This window comes from Camponotus vicinus, unplaced genomic scaffold (genome assembly GCF_025532165.1).
Source record: "Camponotus vicinus isolate PSW18456_S1 unplaced genomic scaffold, iyCamVici1.0 SCAF_3, whole genome shotgun sequence".
Taxonomy (NCBI): Eukaryota; Metazoa; Arthropoda; class Insecta; order Hymenoptera; family Formicidae; genus Camponotus; species Camponotus vicinus.
This window is the reverse complement of record NW_028141967.1, coordinates 22,274,984-22,290,013: the sequence shown is the minus strand read 5'-3', so window position 1 is coordinate 22,290,013 and position 15,030 is coordinate 22,274,984. Positions and strand designations below refer to the sequence as shown.

The following is a 15,030-nucleotide window of genomic DNA, read 5'->3' as shown; positions in this document are numbered from 1 at the left end:
ATCCTTTCTAGAATTATCAGGGATCGTTCCTCTCTGTGTAACTGGGACAAATAAGCTTCTCACGTTTCATGTCGGTAATAATACCGATAAATTGGAATCGACGAAATAGCACGTTTCGCACATCCTTTCACTTTCCTCCTTGTCAATTCTACTTAGATCGTGATATGAAAGTATCTTGATATTACGTCATACTGCACAATCACTATGCGTAATTAAATTATATAGGTTGATTTGTCAAATCTTATAATATAACGACATATATAATATATCCAGATAATTAAAATAAGAAATAAAATATATGAAAAAGTATAAACTGAATGAGAAAAATTTTATCGCGTTTTTATAAACATGAATTAAGAAGAAATATTTCAAAAATTACAATAAATGTCTGCTAGATAATATAGACATTTAAAGAGATGATCTCCCCTAATTGTTTCATGCGGCATAATTTTGTTTGCGATATTATGGTTTCGTGAGCACGCTCGTCTTCTGGGAAATTATCGCCCATAATATCTCCCCCGATATAATAATGAACTTGTCATTTCGGGAAGCGCGAGATTGTCGCGCGTGCTGCGAAAACGTGATCATTATCCGATGATCGATGAACAGGGCATTATTTCTCGCACGCACAGAACGCAACGAATTGGCGCGAATTTCGGAGCACAGTAGATCGAGAATACAACGAAAGTTGTGAAGGGGGAAGAAACCAGGTACTATCGTAAAATTCTCCTATAGCGGCGCTACGGGTGTAACGACGTTTCCCCATGTTTATGGGCCACCGTAAACGCGGAACGACTTTGCCGGAAAATTTTACGGGTTCTGCGGTTCTTCCCAGCGGTTCGTCTCTCCTAACATTTTCCCTCGCATCGCACCGACTTGGCTGATGTACGAGGTACGACGCGTTCAATGGATTTATTGGTTTCTACAATGGCGTCGTTCTTTTCGCAAGAAAAAAAGAGAAAACTTTCTGGAAACAGAACACGAGAGAAGGGAAATATAATCGTGCGTAATACTGTGCGAGTTCCGCTTGAAAGCTTGCAGCGGATGAGATTTTAATAAAGAGAAAATAAAAGAGAAAATCGCCGAATTCAATAGGATATATAACGATATGAAGGGAGAAATTTTGCTAATCAGATTAATCCTGATGAAAGATTTTTATGCGACGGAGGGAACGAAATCTGTGACACGTTTTAAAGCCAACTTTGATGAAAACGTGCGCATTTAAAGCAATCATTATGAAGATCACTGATGAAGTCTTCATCTTTTAGATAATTTTGATAAAATTTTTGGAACTTGTTCTCCGTCAGCTTTATTGTATGATAATATAATGGAAAAATGTAATTAACTTTCTTTTTCCATTTATTATTATTAGTTCAAACTTTACATAATAATGTGTTTCTCCACAAAATATTATATCTAAAATTCGGTACAATAATTTTCCTTCCTCCAGGAAACTCTTCAATTATGCAACCGCTGGGAGTATAATCAATACTATCCTAATAGGATGTTCCATTTGCTACCTATCTGTTGGCTTCGTATGTTATACATGTATTAATTTACTAGAAGATTAATTTTATTTAATCTTGCATTTCCGAAATAAATATATTTTATATATATTCGTATTCGCACATACAATACATGAAATTTAACAGAGCGAGAATTGCCATGGGACTTTTCTAGAAGATAACATTTGTAGATTTTCGAAGAAAGAGGAGCAATATTCCTGGACAATTTTATGGCTGCTACAATATAAAACTGCAACAGCTCATCATGTTTATGAGAGCATGGAAAAGAAAAACATATTTTTCGAACGCGAAAACGTAATATTTTCTTTATCGCGATATGTAACCTCGTGCTTTCGAAAATACAAGAAACAAGATATCAATGATGTTTTCCCAGAGATGAAATGTGAAGAGTTTACGGTCTTATCGAGGAATATCGCCATAAAACACGCGATTCGCTTGATATCGAGAAATATTCATTTCTTTTTGCGTTGCATTTTCTTCTCGATAGCAATGATCTTTCCGAAAATCGAATTCGTTTATAATTGAAAACGTGGATTTGACAAGTTTAATAGTTTACGCAGTTTTCTTAAAGTTGTGCGAAAATATTTACTCATTTAATGAACGATTAATTAAGCGTGATCAGCCGCTGGCGACTGTAATTAGTAACAGAGCGTGTACTTACTGTTTACCGATTTATGCATGTCAATCTTCAAAGCGTAGTTTTGCGAAAGAGAAATTCAAGCAACAAGTAGAGTTTCGTCGCTGCGAAAGCAGTTGCTTCGTCAATAATATAAGGACATGAGACGTGTCAACTTATATCGCTGGCAGAACGCGAAACTCAATCGCGTTATCTTTTGCATTTCGATGCGTCGACTTCGCGATGAATTTTCCGTGCAGCTTTTTCCTAATACACGTTATTTACTACTTGGCTTGCTATTAAGGCGACTTCTTTCCGCGAAAAGAGAGGAAGGAACTCGACACGAGACGAGAGAACGCAGTCCTCCCGAGGCGAGATCCTTCTGGCCTTGTTAATTTGCATCTCGCGCGGCGACAGATGTCCGCGCAACCTGAATTATCTCTCTATGCAAGTCGTTATAACCCCCTCCTTTTTGCATCTCCCTTTCGCTCCCTTGATTCTGCTCGGAGATTACTCTCCTTTTTTATTCAAATTCCATCTCGTGGAATAATAAAACGCGAGACCCTTATAGCGCGAAAGAGAATCACATCGGACCCTCGATATTTCGAGCGTCGAGGGGTGATTCAAAATTGATGCAGCGGGAAGTCAGTGGTGATTTCGATAATTGACAATAGGGGCAAATGTAGAAGAGAGAGAAAAAAAGAGAGAAAATTGTCGATTGTAATTTATTGATTATTTCGTAAATTCAATTGATTCATAGAAATAAATCTCTCGAGTTATAAGCATTAACTTGTAATTATTTAATTAAAAATTAATACGCAATATTTTGTAGTCCCAATTTAAATGTGACAAATGAGCAAGGATGTTAATAATCACGCAATATCCTGTCATGTTGGCGGACAGGATTAATCGGATTACAGGACGTTTCGTGAGATATGATCCAATCGCTGCATCATGCATCATCGAGTGACGTAATTAAGCCACATATAGCGTCTGAGAAATATATATATAAACTCGTAAAATTGTCCTCATATTTCACTTCATATTACCTGTAACAATATTTGCACTCATAATACATCATAATATATATATATATATATATATATATATATATATATATATATATATATATATATATATATATATATATATAATTATTTGCGAATAATTTTATATAATAATTTAGCGCAATAAATTTTATAAACTAAGAGAGACACAAAAATCAAGGCTTAATCTTGAAATGGAAAATCTTGTTCTAAGTAATATTGGCGAAAAAATACTCATTATATATTATTGATTGTATACCTTTCTCGACTCATTATTTAATATGCATCATTCATATTATGGCAATTACTTGCGGCTTAGGCCGGTGATTTAAAGACCGGGAAATATTCGTTATTTCCGCCGAGTTCGAACGACGAGTATCGCCATTGCAACATCTAGTTACGGCGAGGAATTCCAACAGCGTCGCGCTGCGCCGCGTCATACGGTGCAACTGCATGCGCCTACTCGCGTTCTATACGTTCTCAGAGCTTGGAAGGAATCTGGTCTCGAGTCGGACGAGTGCAATGAGAGGTCGCCGAGGTCAAGGCAGCGAGGGCGTTCACCAGAATTATATTCTCCCCTTTTCTTCCTCCTTCTCTTTTACTGCCTCCGCCTCTACTACGTAAGTCCTCGGGCAAAGTGCCTTGGCGCGCGTGTACAGCCTGTTTCAGAGTCAATAAAATCTGCTCTTCCTACTGATGGACGGTCTCTGAAAGAGGAGCGTCATCCTGCAACTGCACTTTTGCCGCGATAAGGGATGTTCAGTTATGATGGAGAGATCTTTTAAAACATGACTTTTCACCACTTTTCGTCTTTTGTTTCTGGAACGACTTTATATCTAGTAGCTTGTAGCTGTGTTTTATCTGCTTATTTTCATCTTTGTCTCTAAATTATTAATCGCGTTGCTTGATGCTAATCGAAATACTAGTCTTAGTTGACAGCATATTCAAATATTGAGCGTGTGGTTCGTATCATTTTCTCGCGATTTTATCCTTTACATTCTAGACGGAGTATGAGATACCAAACATAAATATACAAAACTAAGTACACATAGATTTACAGTCGTATCGATACTATCGCGATGTTTCAGTCCGCTATGTTAGACTCGCGTAGTTAAAAAGTTATTTTCTTCGATCGCGACTCCCGTTGAACGCCACCATGTCGTGATTACGTCCCCGTAAAGTTGGCGAACTGGGTTTGCCTCGCCGGCAAACTACAGTGAACCATCGTAACTCGGTACCATCGCGTGCATTAAACTTATTGTTTATCGACTCATTACCACCGCGGCGCGCGCAGCTCCTACATTAATCGACTTATCCTTTATAACTTTTGATTAGCTTCGCAATTGTGCGAGGTTCTCGTTGCGGAGACTTGAGCGCGTATCCCGCACCGCGCGATAAATTAAAGCGCCATTGAAGCTTTTGCTCGAAAAGTGATGCGTCCGCAGCAAATGGCCTCGCGCCATCGTTTCGCGCGACACGATAGAATATTTTGATAATATATTTTGGCGCGAATGTAGATAACACTCGCGATACGTGAGCGCGCGCTCCTTCTAATCGGTCGGATTGCGCGCATCGATTTAATTATCTAACCGTCCTTGGTCACGCTTTAATTATATACGCGCTTTAATTATAATCAAGCGATATGCGGCAGCGCGCGGGATCCGGAAATTAATATCCTCCGGATGCATTATGCGAGTACCTCTGTATTTGCGCAGCGCAATTTGCGCAAGGTGATACGCACAGATTAACTAATTAAATTGATACAGTTCCGAAATTTCTATGCATGTTGCAGAGGCGCGATACAAGCTTTTGCAAATATCATTTTTGCATGTAATTAATTAATATTTCAGTGCTTTGTTAATTTTCTCAACGTTGTAATATCAACATTGTTCCTTTTCTCTCTCTCTCTCTCTCTCTCTCTATCTCTATCTCTATCTCTATCTTTTCCTCTCTTTCGTCGAGGACAATTTAACTTTGTGATTGTAAGATGTTGCTATTGTTATCGCAAACACGTGATTTGTTATCATTACTATACGAGCCTTCGCGATTCCGTGATATAAATGTTTAACTAGACGTTTAATCCGTAATGATGCATTCGTGGAAAAGGTGCAAAATAAGTTAAACGGTCTCCCGTGGAGATAACTATCCTGTTAGAAACGGACGAAGATCCATTTTCGTAGGATGCGTTGGCCTCGCGAACCGGTTTTCTCCGTAGAACGTCTCGGGATATTTCCTGGAAGGAAATTGCAGGATTCTAATTCGCAAGCTGCAGACCGTTTCTACCGGGTTATCGCGATGCAACTTTTCTCCGATCAATAGTACGAGAGAGGTACTTTCATGGTAATAATTGCCTTTCCAATCCTATTAACGCGCTTCCAATTTTTTTTATCGTATAATACGTTCTATATAAATCTTTTCTATAACGAGCAATCTTCTTTATTACATTTTAACTAATAACGTGACAGCGACAGGATTTTTTTTATCCAATTATTTTTAAGCCTTCGTATTTACCGTGCTTGCAATATGTGAAAATATTTCATAAGATTTTACATAAGCGCATACGTATCATGATATTTTTCAATTTTTAAGTAAATGAGATATTTTTTCACTAAATTTTTAAAATTCCATTAAATTATTTCCATTTATTTTCGCATACAATTATTGTGCAATCTTACTTTAATGATACATGTATATCTCTTAATGTAATGTAAGGGAATAATTAAGTAATTTCCTTCTATTTAGGAGATGAAGCATCGATAAATTATAAAAAATTATAGCAATTATAGTAAAATGGTACAAATTTTTAATGGATTATTTGTTTGACGCACATATTTCATACTTCGCACAGAATGATTTAACAGACACATAAATTCTCAGTAATTTCTATGTTTTAATTATAACGCTTATATAATGTATTCTTGTTATTGCACGGTTTTTTTTTGTCGTTCAAAGACATCAATTTGAAGTGAACGAATTAAAATGAATATTTTTTGCAATGCAGACAATCTTATTGTTAGTTATGGAATAAAATCATTCAGTCGCACGAATGAAGTGGAGAGCTACGCGAGGAGTATAATTTCAAATCTTTATATCCAATATAAAAAAAAGGAGGAAATGTCGATAGCATCTGGCTAAAAGGACGCGTTCCAATAACGGATCGTACCTCTTCTTTTCACGTAAAAAAAATCTTCGAGAAAAATTCTCTTCTTCGATGCGAACTCTGCAATAATTAAATGTCGTGATATCTCCGTGAAAATTTGCCGCTAAAAAAGTCCACGATGTAAATCCTTGGCCAAAAGTAAATATCGATAAAGGAAGATTGTGAAAAAAAAACAGCATTTCACGACACAATAGAGGAAGCGAAATAGCAGATTTTCGATAGAAAAAAAATTACGCGTTCAAGTCTTCGATGCTAATCCTGAAAGATTGAAAATCCTTTACTCATGTGAAAAATTCCATTTAAAGAAAAATGCGATATAGGATGTGTTGAAAACCGTTCGCTCTCTCTCGATCACAAATTCCTGGGAAAATATGGAATTGATTTTCAGAATTTTTCTTTAGTGCAAATTTAATTTAGCGACGCCTTTCTGCACGACTTTTTCTCGCTTCCGATAAATTCTTTAATCCTTTTAAGGGCGACTGTTCGTTCCACAGTCGATGTTACGATTAAATACAAGTAGAGATCGTGCAACACAATGCAAGGCGAAAGGAGCGAACGTTACATAAAGGAAGCGCGGTGTGCGTTGGCGAAGTATCCACTTATAAAAAAAGGGAGTAGGAAAAAGAAACGATCGCGATCTAAAATGAAAGTGTTGGCAGCACTTTTTTTACAATCTTCTATTTCGTAAAAGCATAAGTTTGTAATGTTATAGAAGTTTTGAAAGACTGAACATGTTCAATATATATGTATGCGTGTTTGTATCAAATTCTTTTTTAACTTTTTTTAATCAAATGATATATCATGAACAGAATTGATATTATTTTCGGAAAAAAGCATTAGTTGAAGTGATTTCTAAAGTTTATTATAGATGACATGCATATTTAATTTAAGATGTTCTTGGAACGAAAATTTAAATTTCGTTTTTACACCTTTTTTAATAATTACATATTTTATAATGCATAATTACATATTTATATTAGTTCGCAATTGTTTTGTACAATTAAATTCTTTATTTAAATAGATATTTTATATTATTGTTTTAAACAAAATCTTTTTAAAGAGATATTTTATATATATTATATAATATACAATAATGTGTAAAATAAATTACTACCGTAAAAGTGCGAAATGAGCAATTAATTTCGCGAGTAATAACTAATAGATAAATTGTGTGACTTACATCACAGTTAGTCCATCATTGTTTGACGCTTTTCTGAGTATTCTTCTTTTCTCATGTTTATCCTTTATTGTTCCTTTATTTTACGCAATACTCATTTAAAAACATCATTAACTATAGCTTTACACTAATTAGCAGAATATGACGATCGTATGGTACTTTGCACGGCACTTTCGATGACAATTTTATGCGATGTGTATATTTTATTTATTATATTATTTATTATATTGATAAAAAAAGAGAAAAATAATGCAAAAACTACTTTACATGAAATTATGATTTGTTTAGGATTCGAAAATTACGTGACCAAATATGTTAGTTAGTGCGACAGTGTTATTTTTATTATTGAACAAATGATATTATTTGAGGACTTAATTATTATCTTTAATTACTATCTTACGTTAAAATAAAAATGCATCCAGAAATATGTTTCCGCTTGTTGACAATTCATCGCGATGGATCTTAATCAATCATGTAAAATACACGTTTTAAGAAATATAAGTTTATATTATACGATTGAGACTATATGTGTGTATATATATGTGTGTGTGTGTGTGTGTGTGCGTGCGTGTGTGCGTGCGTGCGTGTGCGCGTGTGTGTGTGTATGTGTAATTAATTATAACTTGCTAATAATACATAATGAAATTCAATTCGAAATCAATTTGTATTATACATCATTTTATTAATGACTAAAAAATTTGAAATTGATATATATACATAAATATGCCAATAAAGTTTGGTGTTACGCTGAATAATATTTCGATAGGAATGTAAAAACCATAGCCAGTGATCCCAGATTCCGGCCTTTCGGTAGCATGCGGTAGCATGGAGGGGGTAATAGAAGGAGACAAAACATGATTCTCTCTCGCTCTTCTTTGCGAGAAAAGAGCGAGAGAGAATCATGTTTTGTCCCCTTCTATTACCCCCTCCATGCTACCGCATGTTACCGAAAGGACGGAATCTGGCATCACTGACCTTAGCGCGCTATTGTTGATATTTCGGTGTCCTTGTTGTTAATCGTCATTCGTACAGGAGCAGCTGCCGTGTATCGTCGTATTATTCTTCGAGAAACGCGATCGTTCCGTTCGTTACATTAATTAACAATCAACGATTTGTAAATGTGTTGGAAAGCTATTTCGCTAATTTATTCATTCGAAATAAGAATCGAAGCGATAATAAAGTATTGTTTCATTTCCCGAATAATAATTATTTCTTTGTTCGGATAAATCTCGCATCGTACTTTTTCCCCAATATAACTTTTGAATGAACAAAAACGAAATAATGCATAAATTGATACTTGTGATTAACTATATGACTGTACTTGCTAATATGTATATCGTATTGAAATTCGAATCCGGAATCGATATTGTTTTATTAATGATCGAAAAATTTGAAATTGACCTTAGTAAAAGTTTAATGTTACACAAATCGAATAATGTTTTGGTAAAACACATAAGAACTATAACGCGCTATTGTTGACATTCCAGTGGCCTTGTTATTGCCATTCGCACTGCGGAACTCGAGTGAGCAAGTAGTATTGCGAGCCGCTGTATATGTCGCCGTATTATTTTTCGGGAAACGTGATTATTTTCTGTTTGTTACAATTAGCGATTAACGATTCACAAGTATATGAGAAAGTTATTTCGCATAATTTATTCAAAAAAGTGCGCGATGTATATGATTACTATCGAGAACAATATGCGAAGTATTAGTATCATCACATTCTGTTGATTAGTGCGCGCACGATTCTAATTAATCGTGTTTTCGCGAGTGAGTGTTGAGTGCCACGAAATAGCAAAAGATAAATTTGAAAGGAGGAGAAGGAAGCTTGAAAAGGCATCGGACAAAGGCAGAATAACCGTGAGGTGAGCAACATTACTTATTAGTCACGAAATTAATTACTCGTTTATTTACGCAATAATGCCTCATTTTACACTATTACATAATATAATGCGTACGAGATATTAAGTTTAAATTTTGTTTATGAGATATTTTGTTTAGAATTTATATTTAAATTATTTATATAAGAAAACAATTTTTTTTATATTTCTATTTTTTATATTCCTATTATTTTTTATGTTTGTATGTTTTATATGTTTTTTTTATTGTTTACATGTTTTATGTTTTATGTTTTTATATATTTATAATAATTCATAAATCCTGAAAAAATTTCTTTTTTAAGAAAAAAAATTTATATTATATCTCTTATCTTATATATTTAAGATAAGAGATATAATAAATCGAAATGAAGTCTTTTTCAATATCAAAACATATAGAAGAAAAGAAAATAATAAGATAGTAAAATATGTTTCATGTTAAAATAAAGTATTTTTTAAAAAAGGATAATAATATACATATATTAAACTCACGTGAAAATATCTACATTTCTCATATAGATAGTTAAAGTCGCAAGTGTGTTTCTGTGTTTGATATTAAAAATATATTAAAAATATATTGTGATACTTTTTAAATATCTCCCGCAATAGAAAAAATATAATTGACTAACAATAAAGATTCGAAACAATATTATTTAATTAAAATTCTTAATTGTGTTTCTACACGATTAAAAATTTTTGACGGTTATTTTTGCGTTTTATGATCGAATAACTAATTTGGTACACTTTAATATCTTTTATAAGAAAAAAATTTCGTAATAAATCAAAGAGAATTTATTTAACCAAAATACACCCGCGCAAAGAAGAATTCTTGAAATTTCATAACTTGCCTGGCTTATATTTGATGCAAAATGTTTATTAAAAAATTTTATTTGCATTTTTCAAAAAATTGACAAATTGTTGTTAGTTGAATATGTCTTTAATAAATACTATTATAAGTAAATTAAATTAATCAATAATTGAAAATGTAGCTTTTTAGATTTTCATAGTTGTAAATATGTGATAAAATATTTAATAATTATAAAAAAATAGCACAATGGCAAACTTTTATATGCAAAATTAAGAATAAAGAAATAAAAGAAAAAATATACATATTCAACACATAAATACACATATTCAACTAATTGTAAGTAAACTCTCTCGACTTCTTTAATGAAACAAAATCAAATTTACATATTTTTACCATACTTTTATTATTTTATAAGCATATATAGTTATTTATGTATAGGTTTATTACATTAATCTTAACAAATTTCAACTTTTTATTTCAAGAATTCTCCAAGCTTTAATAAGGAATAATATTATATAATTTGCATGAGGAAGCTCTATTTACAATCTTATGTATAATATGGTATATACAATTTTAAAAGCATCAAAATATATGTATATACATAGTACATGAAATTATGATTAGAATCTGCTTCAAATTTTGTTGCAAATCGTAATTTGTCTAAAGACTGAAAATAATTTAAATCTTTAAGAAAAATATTAATTGGAAATAGCATTTTTTCAATTTTTCAATGTATAGATAAAACAACGACTCTAAAAATATTTATGCATAATATGCACGAAAATACTACATAGGAATGCTCGAAATTGAGGAGTTTATGCAATAATTAAGATTTAATCGATACTGACATATATAGCTCTAAGAATTGCAAATTAATTGATCGTGATACAATATTGAGCACTGCAGTAATTACGTTGTTTAACGACCGTAACAGCGTATATTGTTAACTCAACTGCCGGTATTACAACTATAATGCAAAGAATATCAACTTTCTACAGTGACCTGAATCGTCGTTACCTTACTGGGTAATAGATCTTTCAAATACTGTCGATGACGCAAACTCATCCGCTTATCCCCTATTATACAGTTTCTCCCAAAATTAAATTTCCGCATTTTTTTATATTAATGTTTTTGTACTTATATAAGGCGGTATTATTAAATATATTAATATTTTCTTTTTTTCTTTCTAAAAATATAAAAATATAAATTTATTTATAAAGTAAAATATCTTTATTTTACAACACATAAAATAATGTTTTTTTTTAATAAATTAGCCATAATTATAAAAAAAGTATTAAAAGAAATATATATTTTGCATTAGATGCTATTTTCCATTAATATCTACAAAAAATATTTCTGTATTATTAGACTTAAAATAAGAAAGAAAAAATATAGATCATCGTGATGGATAAACGTAAAGAATAATGTAATTTCTACATTGATGATATTAATGTCTCTTATACACGCGTAAATACCGATTCGATTCTGATGAACTTTGGACGAGGAGAAACTCGATTGAGAAACGTTCTTTCCCAAGATTGTAGTTAACGGGCGAGGAGGTTGCCTCGTAAAAATACGAAAGGAGATACTGTACTTCAGTATTGTCAATCTTGGAAGTGGTTCACATAGTTTGCACAACTGACAATCATCGCGGATATTATCGCTATTGTTTTAAGAGAGCTCTTTGGCTCCGAAGTGAGTTTTTATTATCCTATAATTTGTCTTGACACGGTATCATTACTTCGTGCTTTTTTCTGTTCTCTATATTCTGAAAAAATTTGAGAATACAATTTGCGATGGTTATATAAACAAGATTTTGATAAAGATAAAAAGATAATAATATTCATTATATTTACATTTCTTACATGCTGTTTCTTTATAATCTTTGCGTTCATATTATATAATTATATGATTTTAGAAAATGTATATCATTATTATTTTTTATTGCGTAGATTAATTATTCTTTTGTGTGTGTAAAGTGAGGCAAAGTAGATTAATTTTTAATAATATACAAACTTTTTCTTCCTTTAATAGAGAAAATAATATCGATGTGATTTACGATATACACACATATATAAATTTCGTGAGAGATTGATCTATTAAACATATTGCTACAATTTTTCAACAAATCATAGCAGTAAAACGTGACACGCTCTCTTATTCCTTTTGTGATAGATAGAAAGAATATTATATCTCACAATAAGATAAGCATCACGCGGTGAAATCACTTCCGCAGCAATTCAAATAGACAAACGATGATTAAAGTTCAGACTTGATTAACTAAAGTAATCTCGTATATACGTAAATGCATATCGAGTCAAGTAAAATATGAAATCTAGTTAAGCTAAGTCAAACTATCTGAGAATAGCGTGACTATATAGCACCGCAAAATGCATGCAACGCTCAATTACATATGCTGCAGTGTCGGAATGTTATATCTTTAAGCATGGGAACAGAGCTACATTATGAGCGATAATTAAATAACAGGTTTATTAATTGAATAAGAAGAATAAATATATTATATCTTTAAATAATTGTAAGTTTAATTTCTAGCGCGCGACAATACAAAAAGTAACTTTCAAATTTTAATCATAATTTAATATAATCTAATTTTCAGTTATTACAAATTTCAAGAAAATCGACATGAAATTAAAAGCTAAGAAGAAAATTGCAAAAAATCTTCATTAGAATAAAATGATTTATTTAATTTAAAGATATATGAGTAACTAAACTCTCTGTGTAAATATTACTGACAAAATCTTGAAATAATCCTTAGGATGTATTTTCATACTACTTTATCATTTATTCTCGATAATAAATTTATTGAAGCATATATAATCACGATTTATTGAATATACCGTTGTAATAAAATAGGAGCATGCTTTCTGCGAGTGCCTGGACTATAACTATAATAGTCGTGACGTATCAAAATCGCCTGTGGAAATTGCGATATAAGGGATATCGGTGAAATAAATGCGGGCAAAGTGCAGTATAGGAAGCAAGCAGGGGAAGGAAGGGGTTAATGCATTTAAAATGGAACGTAAGCTCGGTGGGAGCTTTTGGCGCAAAAGCAACCATGAAGCTGGCGAGAGAAAAGATGGTGCTTCGAGGAAGCCGGCTGTGACTAAACCTGGTTTAAATTCCCGTCTCGTAACTGACGTGTATATTTTTTTCTTCTTCGACGTCTAAATAAACGTCTCATCGGATCATTTATAATCATGATGTTGCTTCGTAAACTTGTAAAATTATAGTGTCTCTCGTGAATAATTAGCTATATTCGCATATTTGCATTTTTAATTAGAATCTTTTAATAAATTTTGTAAAGTATGATTAATATGTATGCAAAAATGCATTCTCCGATTTAACATCAAATATTATCCACGCATATTGTGCAAATATATTTATTACATCTTTGTAATTAATATATGTAAAATAATGTAACACAATTATCATAATTATTATTACAACATAATTATTGCAAGAAGCGATCGTGTTAATAAAAGTCTATGACTTTATTTCAACTTTTTTTTAATTTTAAGATTATAGATAAATCCTAAAGTAAAAGTGGAAATTATTTATATATATCGCCTTTATACATGTCGTCCTTTCATACAACTTCTTTATATAAAAAAGAATAATTCTCTTTTTTACTTAAAAGTTCTTTATATAATTATAACAAGTAGTTTAAAGATTAATCGGGGAATGCACTTTATAAAGCTATTTAGGCTCTGTTAGAATTAAATGCGTCGTTGCCCTTTAAAACGACTTTCTGATTAGAATGCTGTTGCAAAGGCGCGCGTAGTTAACGAGGTCGACGGGTGATAAGGTGAAAATTGCGTCATAAACCAGGGAGAAATTCCCTACGTTAGCTCCATTGTCGCGGAATTATGAAAAATAATCATTCTCCCGATATTGTGCATCTTTGAAGTTTCGCTCGCTTACGCGTTGACTCTTTTATCATTTTCCAGGTTTATATATTTCTATTGTATTAGAGAGAGAGAGAGAGAGAGAGAGAGAGAGAGAGAGTGTGTGTGTGTGTGTACATTTTATAAAGTAAAATGTATCAGAAAATGGCTGGAATTATTTTCTTTTTTGTTTAAGTCTAAGGATCTTCGTAATCTGCGCAATAAAACGCAAGCTGTTCCGTTAGTTTTCCCTGTGACTAATTTCGTAAGCGAGCGCGTATCGGAAAACGTTGCGAGGTCGTCAGTTTCCTTGTTCGTCCTTGACCTGTAGTCGCTCTGGAGTCACCTAGTGGATTATAAAACACTGAAGTAATACAGATAAATGAGATATAATGTGATGATGAGTGATGAATTTTAATTTTACATAAAGAGATTGAAATGATGGTGAATAATGAATTTTAATTATTTACATGATAAGCAAAATTTAGCGAAAAAATTACGTATATTGCGAGCAACATTATTATTAAGAGAAGCGATATTTAATATATAATCCGAAAAAATTTATATTTAATATTACTAGTTTTGTTATTTATTTATTTAAATTAAGATTTATTTAAATTAGATAAGACTTATTTAAATTATTAAAATATCCAAGAAATAAATGTTGCCTTCAAAATCTACTAAAAACAGAGTAAGATATATTTGCATAATTATCATGCAATTGCGACTGGAAGCGTATTTATGATGCGATGTGTCCGCAAGTAGTAAGTTCCGCGATCTAGTCAGACTGTCTGACAACGAATGAAACATCTCCTACATTTGCAATGTATCGATCTGAATTAATCTAAGTACATATTTATCTCTCTCACTCTCTCTCTCTCTCTCTCTCAAGTTTATCGAGAGAAAAATAAATTT

At 32.2% G+C, this 15,030-nt stretch overlaps 1 protein-coding gene across 2 annotated transcripts in view; it reads left to right on the top strand.

Annotated features, from left to right (window-relative positions):
• The window catches only part of LOC145968767 (pfs47 receptor-like), a 70,897-nt gene that overhangs the window by 48,399 nt on the left and 7,468 nt on the right, over nt 1–15,030 (top strand). The gene's annotated exons all lie outside the window — the stretch shown is intronic.